This window comes from Bubalus bubalis, chromosome 14, assembly GCF_019923935.1.
Source record: "Bubalus bubalis isolate 160015118507 breed Murrah chromosome 14, NDDB_SH_1, whole genome shotgun sequence".
NCBI lineage: Eukaryota > Metazoa > Chordata > Mammalia > Artiodactyla > Bovidae > Bubalus > Bubalus bubalis.
Window position 1 is genome coordinate 42,848,754 of NC_059170.1, and position 21,984 is coordinate 42,870,737.

Sequence of the window (21,984 nt, forward strand, 5' to 3'; positions counted from 1 at the left end):
CATCTGCAGCCTGTCCACACGTGGCAGGGTGGGAAGTTCAAGGCTATTGCAGAACAAGGTTTGTAAGCAAAGCCATGCAAAGAGGTATTTCCTCCAGGTGTCTATTTCAGCTTTGTCCGAAGTTCAGACTCCCCGCTACCAAAGGGGTAAATTATAAATGAAAAGGCAAACCAACTCCAATGCCAGTCACTCTCTAAAGTCCTTGTACTGAATATTCACTCTTGAATTCTATCCTCAATTAACTAAATTAATTACCTCCCTGGTCTATGGTGTTGCACAGAGTCAGACACAACTGAAGCAACTTAGCAGCAGCAGCAGCAGTCCTATGCAATGTCTCCTAAGAAGCAGAATGGAAAAGTATACAATGTAACCTCATGCTTTGGGAAATGACATCATTTCTGATGAGACAGGAAGCCGGACATTTTATGTATAAAACGTGATTTTGTGGATAAACTAGTTTAGAATTCATTCTGAGGGACATGGAATAAGCCCTAGCTGGGCAGTAAGGCCTGAGTTGTGTAGCTTGTGATGTTGTGGGGCTGAAGCCCACAAGGGCCGGCGGTCTTCCCAGGGACCCTTCAGAAGGACCTAAAAGTGCTTCCTTGTAAGCTGCCCATGGATACCTTGTGGTTCGGGAGGAATCCTGACAGCTGGCTGACTTGAAAACAGTCATCAGATATTTCACTGTACAGCTTTTATTAAAAATCCATTTTGTAGGAAGGAGAAATTGAATCCTGAACTTTAGGAGCAAAAGGGCAATGTGACCAAGGAGACATTCCCATCAGAGTTGACACTTGAGCATCACCTGATCTGAGCAGAGAAACTACTTTTTAAATATCCATGACTCCCTTTCACAGCTCTTGTCAGTAGAAGAAACCTCAAAATAGTTTACAAGTTTCTGTTACATAACAGTCTTCTACAACATGTTCTAACGACTTAGGAGAGTCTAGTAAGAAAGCTATCAAATAGGAATCTAAGGTTATTTCACTTACTTTTGGGTGCATGAGATATTTAAAATACTTTAAAAATAAAAATTAGTATTATAAACAGCACTTGCCCTACCATATCCTTGCAAAAAGAGAAAGAAAGATCCTCTTTTAAAAGAACGCATCTTTTTAAAAGTATTTCATGGCTTTAGGTGATAACAAATAACTAAGGCATGTTTGGAAAATAAGAAAAAGCCTTCAAGAAAGTCTGTACTTTATTATTCCATTCTCCCAGGAGTGCCACAACTTTTTATGGGTCATCTGGGGCCTGAACCCAAAACAAACATGAAGACGGTAAATTACCCCGGCAGGTACTCGATGTCTTTATCAGATTTGCCAAGTGTCAGGGAGGGAAAAACAAAGTTTCCTGGGCATCAAGAGATCAGTTCTACCAACGTGTCAATTTTCTATTAAAACATTTTGTAATTACTGTAGAGCACAGAGAACTATATTCAGTAACCTATGATAAACCATAACAAAAAGAATATGAAAAAGAATATATATATATATGTATAACTGAATGACTTTGCTGTACACAGAAATTAACACAACATTGTAAATCAACTATATTTCAATTTTTAAAAATGTATCTTAAAAAACTATTTTGTATTCATAACTAAAGAGGCCCCTTTTTTTATGGCTAATTATCTTGGGAGCAGGGAGCATGCACAGGTGGTTCAAGAAAAAACTGGATTCCACTTAAGATGAGGGACCACCTGATCGACATGTGACTGGTGGTTAAGCACAATGGATTTAAGGTCCTGAAATATTAGGACTGCATTTTTACTGTGTGTATTTGCTGTACAGCTATGCCTCTTGGCATTATTGTTCAGTGGTTGTGCTAGAGATGAAACTATCCTCAATATCTATCCATCAGCATTAACACTGTCCCTCTTCTTTGATGGTAAGAGCCTTGCGACCATGCAGTCCAGGTTATGGTCATATGTCTTACATTTACACATGTTGTAACCCCCCGTGCTACTATTTTTGCTTTAAACCAAGGGTTGACAAACTTTTTCTGTGAAGAGCCAAATACTTCAGTCTCCAGGGCTGTTCAATTTATGCTATGCTACACAGCTCTGCTGTTGTATCACAAAAGCAGCCTCAGACAACAGGAAAAAGAATGGCATGGCTGGGTTCCAATTAAGTTTTATTTGTAACACTAAGCTACCAATCCACAGGGTTGCAAAGAGTCAGACACAACTTAGCAACTAAACTATCACAAAAATAAGTATTGGGCTGAATTTGGCCACAGGCTGTACTTTCCCACTCCCCACTTTAGAAAGCAATATGTATTTTAAATAAATGAAGAAAAATCAACTGTTCTCTTAAATAATTTTTACCCACATATTTATTAATTCTTATCTTCCTGCAGAAGAGACCGTCCATCTGGTATTATTTCCCTACTGTCTGAAGAATCCCTTTTTGGAGGGATATGTTATGGTTGAGTCTTTTATCTTAAAACATCCTTATTTTGCCTGTGTTCCTGCAAGATGTGTTTGCTTGATATGAAATTCTGTTTTGATAGTTGATTTTTTTCCATTTTGATGCTTTGAAGATGTTCCACTGTCTCCTGGTCTCCATTCTTTCTGACAAATCAGCCGTTGTTGAATCATTGTGCCTCTATTGCATCCTTAATATCACATTTTTCTAGCTGTACTTATGGCCCTATTTGACCCGTAGATTGTAGGTGAGTTGAAAGAATCTTCGATAATTTATTGCTGGCATGCAGTAGGAGTTCAATGCCTGGTAATAAATGAAATTCAGATCAAGTTTTGGGGATCAGCTCTGAAATAGACACAAGTCATCCCTGGAAACAATGATTCTAGCCTCAGCCCTGGCCTGGATTCCCGCTGAGACTCCTGGGAATGAGATTTGGGAGCACAAGGGTGGGACATGTGCTACTTCCTCTTTATCTGCCAAGTGTGTCCCCAGTGGCTGAACAGCCCCACCCCTTCTGCCTCTGCTCCCACCCAGCAAAATGGCCACTGCACAGGGGACTCAGACTTAAGAGCTTAAACCCTTATGACCCGGAGGCCCAGCTCCAGGTCTACCACCAAGCCCTCCACCTCTCACTGTCTCAATACCAGAGGTGGGATCCGTGTTCATCTGCCGGGTTGAGCCCACCTGGGGCCTCTCTGTGGTGCACAAGAGTGAGGCAGCCCTGACCCCACCATCTCCCTACAGTGCATTTTGCTGATACACATGGCCCCCTGGGAGACTCTGCGCTCAGGTCCTATCAGTATTCTTTTGGGTTCACAAGTGAAGTGAAGTGAAGTCGCTCAGTCGTGTCCGACTCTTTGCGACCCCATGGACTGTAGCCTACAAGGCTCCTCTGTCCATGGGATTTTCCAGGCAAGAGTACTGGAGTGGGTTGCCATTTCCTTCTCCAGGGGATCTTCCCAACCCAGGGATTAAACCCAGGTCTCCCACATTGCGGGCAGACGCTTAATCATCTGAGCCACCAGGAAAGTTTCCATACACACAAGTTTCACTAGGAATAAAAAAGAATTGACGATCTCATGGGAGGACCTAAAAAGTCCCAAGGTGAAGCCTCCATCAGACATGGCAGAACCCAATCTCTTGGCTTTCCCTGACATGGGTCTGTCTCTCATTTCCACCTTGGGTGCCCTCAGAAAGCTTTGTATTGGCCTCCCTTCCAGCCTCCAACTCAGCCTTTGCTGCCTGGACTCCTAGGTCTTCTCTGAAATCACTTTTAATTCTTGTCACACAGGCATACTCTGACTAGACTGCACACCTGTTGGCTCCTTTCCACGGTGGCAGGAAACCCCTGCAAGACATGGCAGTCTAAGACCCAGTCTTCAGGTCACCCCAAGGTCCCCAGTGTGGTGGCACCCATCCCTGGGCCTCTGGGCATCCATACATGCTAACATGCTGACAAGAAAGGCAAGCTTAGACTAAGACGACACTATTCGCTCAGTCAAGAGAGGAGTTTAACTCTTCAGATGCTTTTTGACAACTTGCAACCTACATCCTAATGCAATTCAAATATGTGTAAGCCTCACCAGCCTCCCGGGTACCCCTGAGGTCACTTCGACAATGATAATTAATGTTTGTGAGCATTCAGCCTCCACGAGCTTGCTAGCACTGATGCTCTCTGTACTTCCAACATATTCACATATCCAGGCTTATGGTCTCTAAAATACTCCCTTTCCCAGTGTAGACACCTGAAGGTGGGCATGGCCACCAGCCACTCAGGATTCCTGGCATCTTGCCAGTTCAGTGACAAGAAAGTGGATTATTATACTCTTGGGGCTTCATGGCTGGATCACTTGGGCTCCAGAGTTTTGTAGAGTTGAGTGAACTGACTTTTTCAGTTCACATGTACAGGCCCCTTTATCCGAATAACCCACTTATGCCTCCTGAGTCACTGGTTTGGGTCAGATGATGACATTCTTGGAATAGATAAACAGTTTTAACACCATATCCTATAGTTCAGTGTGGCTGAACTTGCCAGGGTCCTTTCTGTTCCTAGTTTTGCATTCAGAGACCTTGTCATCTCTTTCATAAGAGCTGGTTCATTTGGGGCCTCCCGCCCATGAAACCAACTCCAAATGGAGACATGGGTAATTCTCTCTTTTCCCAGGAACTCCACATTCTGCACCACATAGAGAAAAAAGAAACTTTTCTAATAGAAAATAGCACAGAAAACATAGAGCTAAAAGATGGAAACATTCAATCAGAAGCATCATTGATTCCAAGCTGCGGAAAACACATCTCAAATACCGTAAAGTACGAATGACCTCCAATTGGCTGTTCAATATCTGACCATCATACTGACTAGTTCTTCCTGTGGATTCTAACTTATTCACAAGTATAAAATTTTAAGAGAAAGTAAGAACATATCTGGGGCTTCTTTGGTGGCTCAGTGGTAAAGAATCCACCTGCCAATGTAGGAGACCCAGGTTTGATCCCTGGGTTAGGAAGGGAATGGCAACCCACTCTAGTATTCTCACTTGGAGAATCCCATGGACAGAGGAGCCTGGTGAGCTACAATCCATGGCGTTACAAAGATTTAGAGCCAGATATCCTGGAATGTGAAGTCAAGTGGGCCTTAGAAAGCATCACCACGAACAAAGCTAGTGGAGGTGATGGAATTCCAGTTGAGCTATTTCAAATCCTGAAAGATGATGCTATGAAAGTGCTGCACTCTATATGCCAGCAAATTTGGAAAACTCAGCAGTGGCCACAGGACTGGAAAAGGTCAGTTTTCATTCCAATCCCAAAGAAAGGCAATGCCAAAGAATGCTCAAACTACCGCACAATTGCACTCATCTCACACGCTAGTAAAGTAATGCTCAAAATTGTCCAAGCCAGGCTTCAGCAATACATGAACTGTGAACTTCCAGATGTTCAAGCTGGTTTTAGAAAAGGCAGAGGAACCAGAGATCAAATTGCCAACATCCACTGGATCATCGAAAAAGCAAGAGAGTTCCAGAAAAACATCTATTTCTGCTTTATTACTATGCTAAAGCCTTTGACTGTGTGGATCACAATAAACTGTGGAAAATTCTGGAAGAGATGGGAATCCCAGACCACCTGACCTGCCTCTTGAGAAACCTATATGCAGGTCAGGAAGCAACAGTTAGAACTGGACATGGAACAACAGACTGGTTCCAAATAGGAAAAGGAGTACGTCAAGGATGTATATTGTCACCCTGCTTGTTTAACTTCTATGCAGAGTACATCATGAGAAACGCTGGGCTGGAAGAAGCACAAGCTGGAATCAAGATGGCCGGGAGAAATATCAATAACCTCAGATATGCAGATGATACCACCCTTATGGCAGAAAGTGAAGAGGAACTCAAAAGCCTCTTGATGAAAGTGAAAGAGGAGAGTGAAAAAGTTGGCTTAAAGCTCAACATTCAGAAAATGAAGATCATGGTATCTGGTCCCATCACTTCATGGGAAATAGAAGGGGAAACAGTGGAAACAGTGTCAGACTTTATATTGGGGGGCTCCAAAATCACTGCAGATGGTGACTGCAGCCATGAAATGAAAAGACGCTTACTCCTTGGAAGAAAAGTTATGACCAACCTAGATAGCATATTGAAAAGCAGCGACATTACTTTGCCAACAAAGGGTCGTCTAGTCAAGGCTGTGGTTTTTCCAGTGGTCATGTATGGATGTGAGAGTTGGACTGTGAAGAAGGCTGAGCACCGAAGAATTGATGCTTTTGAACTGTGGTGTTGGAGAAGACTCTTGAGAGTCCTTTGGACTGCAAGGAGATCCAACCAGTCCATTCTGAAGGAGATCAGCCCTGGGATTACTTTGGAAGGAATGATGCAAAAGCTGAAACTCCAGGACTTTGGCCACCTCATGCGAAGAGTTGACTCATTGGAAAAGACTCTGATGCTGGGAGGGATTGGGGGCAGGAGGAGAAGGGGACGACAGAGGATAAGATGGCTGGACGGCATCACTGACTCGATGGACGTGAGTCTGAGTGAACTCCGGGAGTTGGTGATGGACAGGGAGGCCTGGCGTGCTGCGATTCATGGGGTCGCAGAGAGTCGGACACGACTGAGCGACTGAAGTGAACTGAACTGAACTAGCAATGAAACAATGACAACAACAATGACATATCTATCTCATGATAAGCTCTTTCCAGAAGAGTAAGGTATGATTCCTGTTGGCTTGTGAATAAAAACAGGCTGGTTAACAGAGGTACAGCCTCATTTGCAAGAAAATAGCATGTGTATTGCACCTTAGGGTTTACGAAATGTTTGCATCCACTGTGTATTCATTCATTTAATTCTCAGAGTGATTCTACTTGATGGTATTTGTTCTCTTTTACCAATGTGGAAACAGGCTCTGAGAATATACTGGGCTGGCCTGGATGACAGCATTGGTAACTGGCATGCCAACACCTGAATGCCTGACTTTGGAAGTAAAATCCTATTGTATTTCCATTATGCATTCCCATGAGAACCTGGAAATACTTTTTCCTAAACTAATGATAGTGCAGGTGGCCCTCAGTTGGTACCTGGACAGACAGTGATTCCTGGTCTGCACTTATTTCAGGTCAGCTTTGAATACAGACTTTTTCACTCAGTTGGCTTATGCACATTAGTGGCTCGAGGACAAAATAAGGAAAACATGGGGAAAAAAACCAGTTTCTGGAAAATGACTCTAATAGAAAAGAAATGGACCTCATCTCTTTTTACTGTTATAAAATGAATGCTCTCTAGCACATTCTGAGATCCTGACCTCTACCAGATATGGTCCTTGATCTGAGGTGGACTCCCCCCGCCTACACCTCCCAGAGAAACATCCTACAGATGCACATGCAATTGGCCACAGCAAGTCATCTGGTCAAGACCAGAGCTGACTGCTCAGCCCACAAGGAGCTCATTGCAGGCACATGGACAGCGGGAAGAATGAAGAAATTGGACCAGCAAAGTGGTCTGCCATGGCCAGGAGCAGTGAGGAAAGAAAACTACAGGTGAAGTTCCAATGAGAAGACAGTCCAAGGCACAGAAAGTGACTTAGAAAGGCTGGGGCACAGAGGGTAGAAGAGGGCAGTGCTGAACGAGGCCAGAGGTGAGGCCAATAGCTGGATGACCCAGGCCCTTGTGAGCCATTGGCCAGGAGCTTAGGTCTCAACCCAGAGTCAGTAGGAGCCAATGATGGGCTCCAGCAAGAGGGAAAGTTTTGCATATTCTGATCTCAGAAGGATGCTTCTGGTTACAGGGAAAGAGTAGATTGGAGCAGGCAGGCTAAGAGGTGGGGAGGTGAGTAGGAGGCTCAGTGCTGAGATGCTGGAACAAGAGAAGCAGATGAACCATGATCCATCACCTGCCAACCAAGCTCCAAGAGCAGGTGGACACGTGCTCACTCTTAATCCTAAAGAAAGAAAAAGAAAGTTGTTAACACAAGTCACCAGATGTTCAACCGATGAATTGTTAATGTGTGTTCCTGATGACAAAAAGAAAATAGGCACAAATGGGTACTATTGGCACATAGCAAAGTGTGCACACCAAAACTCAAGTGTACAGAACTCACACTCAAAATCTCCCATGACACTTTTGTTTTCTTATCCTCAGTGGAAAGTATTATCAGTGGTCTTCCTAGCCCCGGAAAAGTTGTTACACTGAGTCAGTCCCCACAGAACCCTGAGTCAGCAATTCCAGATGGCCCCACCCAACAGTGGAGAGCTACACGGGTACAGAGGGTCTACACCTGCCCAGCACCGTCCAGAGCCAGAGTCAACAGCACACTCACCCAGCAACCAGAAGTCAATGTCCCTCGTCTTCCTTATCTTAGCGGTTAGAGCAACATTTTATTAGAAATCATCACCCACACAGCTCACATAAGGAGAAAATGCACTTAAAAGGAAGTGTTTGTTTTTTGGTGTGTGTGTCCTTTGGTATCAAGGAAATAAAACTGAGTGCTTTAACATGAGAATTCATACCTGACTGCGGATGTGCCTGGGGCTGTGACCATGTTCTAGGGCAAGTTGTCCTTATCCTAGCCGTGCTATAGGCTGGGCTGGAGTCTGAAAGGGAAGCTGGGGAGTCAGGCTTGGCCCTGGATTTGCTGTGTGACTTTGGAAGAGTCGTTGAGTTTCTCTGGGCTCCAATCTTTCCTCAGGATGATTGCATGCAGTGGCTTCCAGCCTTTTTTTTTTATTCCCCAGCACACGTTTTAGAGAAATAACCCATCCCATAAGGAATTGTGTCATTTTAGCAGTAATTCTCAACCAAGTGAGTGGAGAGGGGTGGATAAGTGAGAACTGGGGGGAAATCATGATTTAGGAAAAGTCTACATGAGGGTCTGATCCTCTTCACCAACCCCCACCTTTCCCAAGGTGCACATGCACACACACATCATACATATGCACATACATACCATGCACACGGGCTTCCCAGTTGGCACTAGTGGTAAAGAACCCATCTGCCGATGCAGGAGATGTAAGAGACATGGGTCAATCCCTGAGTCAGGAAGACCCCTGCAAGAGGGCATGGCAACCCACTCCAGTGTTCTTGCCTGGAGAATCCCAGGGATGGGGGAGCCTAGTGGGAGGCCGTCTATGGGGTCGCACAGAGTCAGACACGACTAAAGCGACTTAGCAGCAGTAGCAGCAGCAGTTAAATGCACAGGGCTTTCCCGGTGGCACAAGTGGTAAAGAACCCACCTACTGATGCAAGAGACATAGAGATACGGGTTCAATCCCTGGGTCGGGAAGATCCCCTGGAGGAGGAAATGGCAACCCACTTCAGTATTCTTACCTGGAGAAACCCATGGACGGAGAAGCCTGGTGGGCTACAGTCCATGGGGTCACAAAAAGAGACAACTGAAACGACTTAGCATGTATGCTTAAACGCTCTCTCATAAGCTGACTATAGAAACACAGCCATGGCCCAGCAGAGACCGATCTCCAATAGACCTGTTCTGATGGACATCCTCCGGGGGTTCCTCTTTAGAAAGGGAAAGGGCCTAGTAAAGGTGCAGGGAGGATGCACAGAGGGTTTACAAAGGAGGCTCCGTGAGGGCCTTCCCTTCTTCTCTGGAGTCCGATCAAAAGGGAGCAGGCCTGAGAACACATGGCATCTTCGGAGACAGGTTTGCCTGGTTTCAGGTTACTTTCTCTGTTTACTTCCTTCCTGTCCTGCCTTGAGTGGAATGAGCCCACTCCAGCACATCAACCAGACTCAGCATGGCTGCAGAGCATTAAATGGGAAAAGAGATCACTATTGGTCCTTTTTAAAATGACCCTGAGGGATGGGATGGGGAGAGGGGGTTCAGGATGGGGGACACATGTACACCCATGGCTGATTCATGTCAATGTACGGCAAAAACTACTACAATATTGTAAAGTAATTAGCCTCCAATTAAAATAAATAAATTATTTTTTTTTAAGGGGGAAATCGTTTCCTTTCCTTTTATAAAGGAAACACAAGATAGTGGAGACTGCTGATGTCAGCAACCTTCGTCCATAAGGATATTCATTCAAACTTGGAAAGCGAGACAGACATCTCCCACTGATATGCCATATTCCCACCAACAGTGTAAGACAGTTTCCTTTTCTCCACATCTTCTCCAACATTTACTTGTAGACTTTTTAATGATGGCCATTAAGACTGGTGATGGGTGGTAGCTTATCACAGTTTTGATTTGCATTTCTCTGATAATCAGCAGTGTTGAGCATCTTTTCATGTGCTTTTCGGCCATCTGTATGTCTTCTTTGGAGAAAAGTCTATTTATGTCTTCTTCCCATTTTTTGATTGAGTTTATATACATAATTTTATATATATATATATTAAGCTGTATGAGCTCCTTATATATTTGGGAGACTAATATCTTGTAGGCTGTCCATCTCTCAATATATTGGCCTGTCAGGCAGCAAGCAGTACAAACTTGGGCTCAATAACACTATCAGCCCTGGGAAAGCCACTTTAGAATACATCACCAAACCCCCCAAGAAGTAGCTTCCCAGGTTCTCTCCCATTGCAAGAAAAAGGGGAATCTTAGATTTCTTTCTCAACCTCCTTTAGAGCATTATCATCCTGCTGCTATTCAATCTCTTACTCAGAGATTAAAGGGGCTCTGTTCCAAAGAAACTGAAAAAAAAAAATCCTTGTCCAAGCCTTCACTTTCTCCAGTTTGCTCCAAGTTAGCAGCCAATGGAACAATAGCAAACAGAGAAAAACCATGGTGGAAGACATAAGGGGAATTAATTTTGTTTTCCTTTTAAGACACCCAGTGAGTTTTCGCCCTAGAAGGTGAGCTAAAGTTGCAAAACAGAGTTTGCAGGTGACGGCTACATGGACAGCAGAAGCAATGGAGGACTTTGAAGGCAACTGAGCCTCCTTATAATTTCTGCCTGAAGAGCCCTGCTAGCATAGAGCCACCCCCCTGAAAAATGTCCTCTCTCTGATGAATGTTCCCTGGCTTTCAAGTTGAGACATTTACATACTAACCCCTCATCATGGACTGAACAAGGCTAGGGTGGATGGGTAAATTTGACATTTACACTCAGGGAACATAACATACAAAATATAAAGGAAACTCAACCTTGAGAAATGGATTGGAAAGAGGATGTGCAGGTCACATTCTGCAGTGAAGCCTTACAACAGAAGCTCCCCTGTAACATCTTTTCAAGTGTCCTCCTGGGATCCATCTGTGCAGACTGCTAAAACTGTTAACATAGCCAATTAGGTTTTAATTTATCTCGGTTTCCTCAGTCCTGCCATTAAAAGTCACACCACAGAGCCATCAGACAGAGCATTACCAGCCTCACGGTTTTGTCAGGTGCTGCCCAATGAGTCGAACTCGACACCAGCTGCAGAAACTGGACCTCAGTTCCAGCTAAGAAATGTTGAAATGGGTCAGAAGTATTTACCCTGGACATCTGTGTGCCGCATAACCTAAGGATTTGTCTTAACAAAACAAACAAAGGCTTTCACATTCCCAAGGACAGAAACCATTTAATCTACTTACACGGCTCTTTTAAGAATGTAATACTTTGGCAAGACATATATGTCAAGAAAGCAACAACTCAAGATTTATAGAGGCTAATTTATGTTTGAGTTTGTTAAGATGGATTCCCGGCAGTCCTGCTTGCTCTAGGCAGAATTTCATGCCCCTCCCTTGCCCCCCGGCCAGCCCGCCACTCCATCTCGTATTGTTCCTGTTTATTGCAGCAGTGAGCCTCGTGAGATCACTGATTGCTTAGCACCAGCTGACGGCCGATCCATTTATTACGGAGGGAATCAACACCTCCAGTGAGGTCAGCAAGCTCCCTTTGGTGCTCATACTGTAGGTGATGAAATCATGTATTTCTCTACAACGTATTAGATTCAATGGATTGACTAGGGATCAATTTTTGTTTAACCAACTGTGCAGGTTACTGGGTAGGAAGTTTCTTGGTGCACCACTGTGGTATTTCAAAACAGCAGTGAAAATAATTATCTTAATATGGGGCCACTGGGTCTTTCTCGAACACATGTTGGAGGAGCGCTGAAGACAGTGCTTAGAACTAAAAATACCAAACACATGGAAAAGTCGTTGGGCTCCCCCAGCACTGTGGGTTCTTTATGAATTAGGAATGGGACAGTAAACGTGTGGGATCGCTCAGGCCACCAGTGGGCCCTTCCTGCCATCAGTGAACTTGCGACCTTATTTCCTTGGAGGGCTGTTAAAGTGAAGTCAGAGGGCAAAAAAGTTATTTGCAAGTACCCTTTTCACTTGTGTGGTCTGAAAAACTAACAGATTTATCCAAAAGATGGACAGTGTGAGCCGGGTGGAAGAAGCAGCTGGTTAATTCAACATTCGGCTCAAAACACAAAAGCCAGACAAGGACTAGAGCTGCCATTTGGCTTTGGTGGACAAGTCCTGTTCTGAAAAGCAAGCTTGCTCTGCTGTGTAGACTGACAACACAAGGAAACCCTAGACATCCTTACCAGGCAAGGTGCCACCGCCACAAAGGATGGGGCCCTTCTCTCCCAGGCTCGGGGTCCCCAGGAGCCCTGCATTTGCTCCCGAGAGGAAGGAGAGGACAGAGCAGGCAGGAGGAGGGGAAGTCAGTCTCTGTAGTAAACTCTGGCCATCTGGAGGAGTCCAGCACTGATCGATTTGAAAGATTTGTCCAGATTTCTCTACCTAACAGAAAAGAGGGCCAGTTTCAGGCAGAGGCCTGGAGATACAGAAGGAGATGCCAAGGAGTTGAACGGAAAGAGACTGCTATAAGTAGAGCATCCATCTGTCTCCCAGGTTCAGAGCACCTCTCACACAGCCCCATTGGAATTCTTCATAACTTTCACCCCAGATAAGCTGATGTGGACTTTATATGCATTATAATCTAGGAGATCATTACTCTCATGATGGAGAAATTGGTACAGGCTTATTGGCCCTTTTACCAGTGAAGAGGTGAATCTCAGGAGATGAAATTCCAAAGTGGAAGGCAAAGCCCAAAAAGCTTTATATAATCATCTCTGAGTTCAGAGTGCTCATAGTTTCTGATTTCTGAGTTTGATTTAATCTCTAAGAGCTGAAAACAGCCAAAATTTCCAGTCTTTTTCAATTGGCAAGTTGCAAACTATTAAAAGTTGTGGGATCAACTTACGGATCCCAACAGACAAATTTTAAATAAGACAGAATGAAAAACAAAGTAGAACATCTCAGAGAACTTTGCCCATGGGAAAAAGTAAATACCGCCTTGACACTTTCAGTTATGCATCTGTATATTAGGTCTCAAAGTAAAATGCATTTCTTACTCTGGGTCTTAAGAAAAAAATATCTGAAAACCACTATTTCAGCCCAAAGTTTTCCAAACCCTAGAGGAGGGTGTCGGAGGTATCAGAGTCTAGGAGATATACATAAAATACGTATTCCCCAGACCTGACTCAAGCTTAATTCATTAGACTGTCTGGGGTGGAGCCCTGAAACTTCCCAGGCAATTCTGATGTAACCAGTTCATAAACCAGGAGATGGGGCAGATGGAGTCTGGTCGATGAAGGCTCCTGAGGTCCAGAAGGGCTGAGTGAGGTCCCCAAGACTTCATGGCAGATCAGCAGGACAGCCCTGCCAGGCTGGTTGTCACCCACCGGAACCCATCAGGTAGGGAGTGGACTTCAGTAGTTACACACCCAGTGGGATCTTCAGAACCACCATGTGAAATATTTTTAATGTTCAGGAGAGCAGCCCTTTGTATTGCATGTGTTAGAACATAGAACCAACATCTTTATGGCTAGCCAACTGTTTTCTTTCTCTGGTGAGTTACTATGACATAGCATGGCAGCCCCTGCCTCTCACTCATAGGAACACACAGACCCTCAGTAAATAGATGCTGAATTAACAAGTGAAAAATGCATTCAGAGATCCTGAATTCATCTAAAGCAGGTTAAAAAAAAAAAAAAAAAAAACACTTCCCCTCCTAAGAGTCTTAGTGCTAAAGAAACCTGTAATATCTATCCTTCAGCAGACTCCGAGTTTTCTGGGACAACACCATTTAGTTTCTGTTTTCTCTTGAGTAGTTTCATTAAAGTTTGTACTTGTTCACTGAAACATTTTAATTTTCCTACTTAAGAAATACAAATTACCAACTGATATCAACTCCACCCATCTTTCGTCAAACTTGAGATTCTAGGGCTTCACTGTCCATTAGAAATATAATGTGAGCTACACATGTAATTCAAAAATTTTAAATTCACATTCAGAAAGGCTTAAAAAACATTTTATCAGATGGCTCAGTGGTAAAGAATCCCCCTGCCAATTCAGGAGATGCAAGGTCAATCTCTGGGTCAGAAAGATCCCCAGGAGGAGGAAATGGCAATCTACTCCAGTATTCTTGCCTGGAGAATCCCATGGACAGAGGAGCATGGCAGGCTATAGTCCATGGGGTCACAAAGAGTTGTACATGACTGAGCACAAGCACCAAGCAAGCACATCTGAAATATCATCATTTAAACACATGGTATGAAAAATGTTAGTGAAATGTATTGTTTCTTGTTGTCTTTGAGATCCTAGGTGTGTTTGACAGTTACATCACAACTCAACTCAGACGCGCCTCATTTCAAGTGCTCAGTAGTAACACGTAGGTGCTAGCTGCCATACTGGTCAGTGCAGCTTGGAGATTTATGGCTTGTTCCAGATATAAGACAAGGGCTCTAAACCATCTGTAGGGCAAATAGTGGAGCAAAAATAATGCCAGTCCACTTTACAGAGAAAACTCGGGGGTCATGTGTGAGAAAACTAGATCTAATGTTCCTGAGACCCCATCATCACCTCAAACACTCGTCTGCTTGAGTCCACTCATCAGTCTGCTCCCTTTGAGAGGCAGCTGCTGTCAGTGGCCAGAATGTGGACGCTGCCATGAAGCCTCCTGAGCTGAAAGCCTGACAATCGTTTGTGCATCTTTAGCAAATTTATCTCCTCTGCCTGTCTCATTTCCTCATCTATAAAACTGGCATAATAGTACCAACCTCATACCATGGTTTGGAGGGTTTCCTGAAGTGAGACAATAATGCAATTAGAATAGTGATTGTAAGCACTTTGAAAGAAAGAGCTATACTATTTCTCAGAATTAAAATAAAAACTGTCCAAGCCAGTCATTAGAGCCATTCACCAAATGTTTCCATCTCCTTCCAAGTGCAGGGCATGTTTCTTTGCCCTGATAAAGTTATATGTGGCCACTGACTTATTTTGGCCAATGGAATGTGAGTGGACGTCATAATGTGTCACTCCCAGGTGGAAATTTTAAGAGCAAATACTTGACTCTCAAAGAGCCCAATCACAGCCACCAGCCCTGCTCCAGGTGGTGCCACTCCATCAGTCTGAGGACCCAGAAAAGCCCCCAGCAAGTCCGTTTCTCACATAACATGAGAAAAATCTAAAACTTTTTCTTGCAAACCGTGAAGAACGTTTGCAGTTTTTCAAATATTGGGAAGTATTTTTTACTGAAAACTTACCTAGCCCATCATATGTAATGCATCTTAACTGCTACTTGCTTGAGGGTTTCACTAATAACTAATTCTTTCTATTTTCTCTAAACATACTAACTGATGTCCACACAGAACCCTCAAATCAATCCAGGTCCTCTTCAATCCTTGGGACCTATGTACCCACCAATAGGCTTGCATACTTCATAATTATCAGTTGTGTTTAACTTGTGTACAAATTGTAGTCATTATTCAATTTAAGTATTACACACTGATAACCAGTCAATCCTAAAGGAAATCAGTCCTGAATATTCATTGGAAGGACTCCAACACTTTGGCCACTTGATGTGAAGAAGTGACATTTGAAAAGACCCTGATGCTGGGAAAGATTGAAGGCGGGAGGAGAAGGCGACGCCAGAGGATGAGATGATTGGATGGCATCACTGACTCAAAGGACATGAGTTTGAGCAAGCTCTGGGAGTTGGTGAAGGACAGGGAAGCCTGGTGTGCTGCAGTCCATGGGGTCGCAAAGAGTTGGAGACGACGGAGTGACTGAACTGAACTGAACTGATTACACACTGATGAAATTTGAGTGAATTAAGAGAGATTGTATCTATAAGCACTCAACTGAATGCTTTGAATAGACTGAATTAAAACAAGTTATTAAAATGCCTTCAATTTAGTTGTGCCTGAAATAATTAATGCTGAGGTGGAGTATGCATCACACAAAATATAAAATGATCCTGCGCCCATATCTCTTTCAGTTCTTGCTCTGCTTTAGAGAAATCCAAACCAGAAATTGGAAAATATATATTTGGGGGTGTGGTCTTTGCAAGAAAGGCAAAATGGAATTCCAAGCAACTACCACACCCACAAAGCAAAGGCTTGACCCTATATCAAAAGACAGATAAATGGGTATGTGGTCTGATGCTTTAAGTTAAATGAAAATATTAGAGGTATGTATGTATCATTTTTATGTCCACCCAAAATCAAATACCTGAATTAACTAACTACTACTCTTAACTCTATGAAATAAGGTGTTTTTCTCCTGTAGAAAGATAACTGGATCTTTATGAAATTCAGCAACTCTGATCACTCCCCTAGACACAGTACATTACTTCTTTTTTGTTTTGGGTTATCATTGGGATATTGTAGGGGCTTGTCTGGTGGCTCAGACAGTAGAGAATCTTCCTGCAATACAGGAGACTGGGTTCAATCCCTGGGTCAGAAAGATCCCCTGGAGAAGGGAATGGCAAACCACTCTAGAATTCTTGTCTGGAAAATCCCATGAACAGAGGATCCTGGTAGACTACAGTCCATGGAGTTGCAAAGAGTAAGACACAACTGAGCAACTAACACTTTCACACTTTGGCATATTATACTTTTGGGAAAACACAATCTGAAAAAAAATCTTGCAGATGGGTTATGTTCTAGGTTACAAAGGTTCTCCAGGGAAACAGAGGATATAGGATGGTCCTACAAAAGTTGCATCTTTCCATCCACTCCAACCCTTACATTTGGAGAATATACTTACCTGGAGTTTAACCACTGCAGCTATGAAACGATGCTCAAAAGTAAAAGGAAGTGCAGGCCTTTCTCCTCCCGGTCCCATGAGCCCAGAAACACATGGTCCTATTCTGGCCATACTTCTAACACCTAACATGAAGCGCATGAAGCACCACCAACTACTTTCAGCTGTTCCCCAGTGATGAAAAGTTTCAGACATATGGTCCCAGAGATTAATATCTGTGCAGCCCAGAAGTCGCTGGGAACATGTGGCCTGAGACAAATGTAAATTCTGAGCCTGGTGTTTTCCTCTGTGGACCTCTCCCTCCACACCTGGACTCTTGGAATGAGTCACCGGTAGTCTCTGAGAGTGAGGACCAAGAAGCAGGGATTAGCACGTGTTGAAATTCTGAGCCACCAGTCATAGACTCCTGGAGGGGCTGTTCATCTTGGTGAACCCCAAATAAAGTGGGCTTCAGGGGAGGGCTGTTCTTTCGAGGGATCTTCCCAAAGCAAAGAGTCTCCCTGGGCAGTTTGGGGGCCTGTGTTCTAGGGATAGTCTCATGAAGTAAGTGATAAAAAAACTTTTTTTCTAGATTCTTCCACTCTCAGGAGAGGATACGTTATGGGCTGCAATCCTGCATCTCCTCCAGCTATTTCACTATCTCTCAAACAACATTGTCCCAGCTTTCTGTGACATTAGCCTAAAGATGTTCCTTGAGAAAAAGAGGGGAAAAACTAATACATAGCATGCCGAGAATTTTCATGGCTGCCTCTACCAAGAGTTTTGTGAAGATTCACAGACCCATGGCTCCAAAAACACTATTCTTAAATGGTTTCAGTTATGGTTAAGAAAACTGCTTTGTATTTTTTAGAAGCACAAGCCAGAAATGATAAGTCAAAAGTGGCATTTCCAGGTTAGGCTTGAAAGTTGGATATTTATTACCTTGAGTGGAAAATTTTTTCTACCTGGGGAAAGGACATATGGCCTTCAGGCAGCTCATGAAGACAGAGAGAGAGACACACACACACACTAGAAAATTGGTTTAAATCAAGGGTAAAATTATCTTATAACAAAAGATTCATATTTGTGCTGGTTTAAAAAATACTTTAAACAACTTCAGGTAAGTTTTTGCAAGACTGCTAAGCTGCTAAGTCACTTTAGTCGTGTCCGACTCTGCGCGACCCCACAGACGGCAGCCCACCAGGCTCCCCTGTGCCTGGGATTCTCCAGGCAAGAACTCTGGAGTGGGCTGCCATTTCCTTCTCCAATGCATGAAAGTGAAAAGTGAAAGTGAAGTCGCTCAGTCGTGTCAGACTCTTAGCTCCCAGTCTTCCTTAAAAGGAACAAAGTGCAAGCGAAGGAGTTTTTTCTTTTTTGCTGATGTTTTCTTCCAACAAATGATGGGTTGCTCAGAACACACTTTGCTACCCACCTTGCAATGACACAAGAACTGGGAGGCGATCAGAGCCCCAACCAGTAAATGTTAGATAAAGTTCTTCCGTTTCCTTAGAAAAGAATTGTAACATAAGCTACTCCAAACTCTAAAAGATCCACCAATATTAATAAACTCAGGCCAATGGTCTATCTCATCATTCACCAAATTCCTATGTCCAGGGTACGAAAAATCTTGCCCTGTTCTCAGACAAAGACAACTAACCTGAACTTTGTGCTCAGTAAATCGGCTTTTAGGTAACACATTTGAATAAATCATCTGGGTCTCCATCATCTTGTTTTAAGAAAAATATTGAATTATTAGCAAATCCTTAAGAAGCAACTCTTGGCTAGAACCCAGGAACTGACACAAGTCTACAGAGAGCAGTAAGTGACATGGTGCCTAACTGAGACGGTGAGGAGGATTTCTTATTTAAGTCTTTCTGTTTTTTCATTCAAAACAGAGAACACCCAGAAGGACAAGAAAGATTTACGGTTTGAAGCAGTGTCGGTCAAAACCCTTTGAAAAGAACTTATTCATAAATGTTTTCTCAACAAGCTTAACCAAGTTTATTGCCCTGTGATTTTTGTCTACCCCTTATAAGCACATCAGTATTACTGTTTTAATTTAGTAAAAAGAAAAGATGTGTTTTTTAAAGAGTTGATCTTTACTCAGAAATTCATCTAGATTGCATTAGAAAAATAATCCACTTAACTGAGAAACAAATCAGTAACTATAACAATTAGATTTATCTATTGCATTTATTAGCCGAAATTTCACAACCCAAATTCAAGCCCAGAGAACTTGGAAACTCTGAATGAAAAAATAAAATATCCTTACTGTTCTCAAAAAAAGCACCATTCCTTGCTCATCTTGCAAAAGTACATGCTTATTGTAGCAATTTGAAAAAAAAAGACATAATATATCATAAAGGATAACTAGCATCACTCAAATTGCCATTAAGTATAGCTACTGTTATTTCAATATAAATCTTTCCAAAATATAATATAAACATAAAATTCAACCAAAATATAAAATTTAACCAAAATGGGCTCAAACCTTTTTGTAACCTGTACTACATTTTCCTTCATATTTCATAAACATTTTATGTTCCTTGGTAGCATGAGTTTATTGGCTTCACAATATTCTACTACATTGTTGTAATTCCCTACTATTCTAGATATCATTGTTTGAGATTTTTTTCCTTGCTATAAACAGAACTACGGTAAAACATAGCTACATATTCCTTTAGATTACTACCATAGACTAAATTTGTTCTAAAAGAGAATGTTTGCACCTGGCACTTTTTCTAAGATTCTGATATCCATTACCAAATTGCTCTCCAGAAAGGTATGTGAGTTGATATCTCACAGCAAAGTACGAGAGAGTCCTTTTCCTTGGACTTCATTGACCCTGGGTGTTACACACATATTCCAATCTATACCAAACCAGTGGGCAGAAAGATACTTTATTGCTGTTTTACTTTGTCATTTCTATTTTTTTCTTAATTGCTCCATCATGTTCCCTACATCTTCTCTGTGGCTGATATTCACAAAATATCAACCATGGTGGTTTTGAGTACCACCATGTAGAAAAGTGCTGCAAAGATACACCAGACGTCACAGAGTTCATTTGCTAGACCAACTACATAAATTCAGGGTATTTAATTTAATTGCCACCTTAAATATGGAAAGAGAGTATGATAAGAACAGAAAACTATGGTGTGGTAGCAGGGCTTACAGCCACACCTACAGTGAAGGAGATTGGAGGCACATTCATACAATGGATACTTTCAAGCTCTTCTTAGTGATCCTTCCTCACCCATCAATGCTTCCAAGCTGAACAACCCAAACTCTGTGTTCTCTGGAACTCAGTGAATTAAGAGGCTATGAGGCAACAACAGCAAAAAAAATATTCACAGTTAAACCCCAGCACACTGTGCTTTTAAGTCCGTTACTCCAGAAACACCTGGATATACATCTTGGAATCAGGGGGGGAAAGTGACTTCCACAGTCTGAGTCAGGACTGGGGCTGCTGTAACTCTGATGGAACAACCACATTTTAAAATGCAAATACCACAACAGCATCCATTCTTCTGAAATTTATGTTCTGAGAGGCATAGACAAAGAGACATTGAATCTATTTAAAAAATAAGAAAACAATGCAAAGTACCTTAATTTCTTAAAATCAATAAGAAAAGACTACTTCAGCATCATTAGACCCATAAAATTGATAACATAGTCTCTACACACAAGAGATTATTCTTTATTGCAATGCATGAACGTTATCTGAATTTTAAAAGTCATTTTTATTCAGGTGATTGAACGCACTAGAGACAACTAGCTATGTGTACAGTAAAACAACAAATGCTAACTATATGTCTCCTTTGTTGTTCAGTCACTAAGTCGTGTCTGACTCTTTGTGACCTCGTGGATTGCAACATGCCAGGCTCCTCTGTCCTCTACTGTCTCCCAGAGTTTGCTCAAATTCATGTCCATTGAGTCAGTGGTGCTATATGTCTGCTACTTTACATCATTACAGGAAAATCCTTGCAATAACCCTAAGGGAAAAGTACTCTTCTGATTATTATTCCCATTTACAGGTTTAAAAACAAGCAAACAAAACTGAGGGTTGGAAAGGGAAATTAAGAAGTAATCCAGAACCTGAAAATACCTTCCGCTGCTCCCTTAGTCCTCAGTTATCGGGGCAGTGGAATCAACAGAGAAAAAACACAGTGTCCAGTGCCCTTATATCTTTACAGATTGTGAAAAACAGGGAAGCTGCAAAGAGCTTGCTATCTGAAAAATAAAGCCATTTGCAAATAATGGAATATGGATACCGATCCAAGGACCATACTTCCTCTTCATCTCTTGAGTTTGACTCTAAAATATCACCAAAGAGATGTACAAATCCTGCAGACTCCATACCCCTAAATCTCTGAAGTCAGCAAGACAGGAAAAATGTTGAGGTGACCGGGATTATCCATCTTGCTTCCTCCCTGCTAAATCAGTCATTGAGCTGTTACAAGTGGATGGAAAAAACCTTGTAATCCTCAGGTGTGCCATTTAACTCATAAATTATAAGATTTCTAGGACATTTTATATTACAGTTGACACTGCTCCATGGTATGTTCGAGGATATTTTCCAAGAGAAGCCACTCTATGAAAACATTAAAATGGCCTTTTCACACTCTTCATACTACAGAAAAAGAAACAGATCCAGTTACTTAGTTATGCAGCTAATTCCTACCCAAGTTTCAGTCAACTAAGAATCTCTACAGCCTTCCACAAAACCACCATCATTTCCATATGGACCCAGAGTCCAGTAACTGCTAGTGGTCAGTTATTTCCATTTGGGCTGTCCGACCCACATACCTTATCGGCCTCTCAGACTCTGGTGTTCGATTGTATCAAGCTGAACAGAAAAAAGAAAGAGAAAGTATGGTTTGAGTTTTTGAAGTTTATTTATTAACTGACCTAGAAATGATAGTTTTTCTTTTAATGGAACAAAGACATTTGGAAAAAAATTTTTTAATGAAGTAGGACTTTCAAATCCTACTACACAATGCCCAAAGATGATCCTTTAACATATTGTGAGGATAAAATGTAGGCTCTCATATTTCAGGGTACAGTCAAAATCCTCTGAATAATTAGGCTG